The 588-nt window shown below is 46.4% G+C and overlaps 1 protein-coding gene across 1 annotated transcript in view; it reads right to left on the reverse strand.

The window, feature by feature from the left end:
• The window catches only part of SLC45A1 (solute carrier family 45 member 1), a 23,929-nt gene that overhangs the window by 19,302 nt on the left and 4,039 nt on the right, over nt 1–588 (reverse strand). The gene's annotated exons all lie outside the window — the stretch shown is intronic.

The raw sequence follows: 588 nt of genomic DNA on the forward strand, positions 1-588 counted from the left end.
GGGTGCGGGCCTCACCCCCCCCCCCCCCCCCCCCCTGCACTCCGGTGGTCGGTGGCCTATTGACATCATCATGTCTAATGCAAGGCCCAAAGACCTACATTAGATGTGAGGACACCAAGGGACCATGAACCACAGCAGAGGGGAGAGAGGTGAGCACAGGAACCAGAATTTACACGATTGAGCAATCTCTGTGCCGACATCTAAGTCCAGGAAGCAGATGCTAACCCTGGATGATGCTTGAACAAAGGTGGCTCGATTCTGATGGAGAAAAATAAAATCAGATGAATGGATTGTCAGGAGAAGAACTATGAACTGTATGAGAGCGATGGATACCTGGAACTGTTACCAGTACACATTTCTTAGCATGCATGGACTTACAGCTCAATTCCACCTAATTGTGTTGGATAGGGCAGGGAAAAGGGGGCGTTACCTTGCATCTTGTCTCAAGAGTAGTGGACACCGAGACAGGAAGTGAATGGGAAATCATCCTAACATGGACAGCATTAAAAGCCTGACAGGGATTATCAGCCTTCAGGTGCTGTCCAAAAAATAAATAATAAATAAAAAATTAAAATTAAAATGTATGTA

This window comes from Nanorana parkeri, unplaced genomic scaffold (assembly GCF_000935625.1).
Source record: "Nanorana parkeri isolate BGI_ZX_2015 unplaced genomic scaffold, ASM93562v1 scaffold94, whole genome shotgun sequence".
Lineage (NCBI taxonomy): Eukaryota > Metazoa > Chordata > Amphibia > Anura > Dicroglossidae > Nanorana > Nanorana parkeri.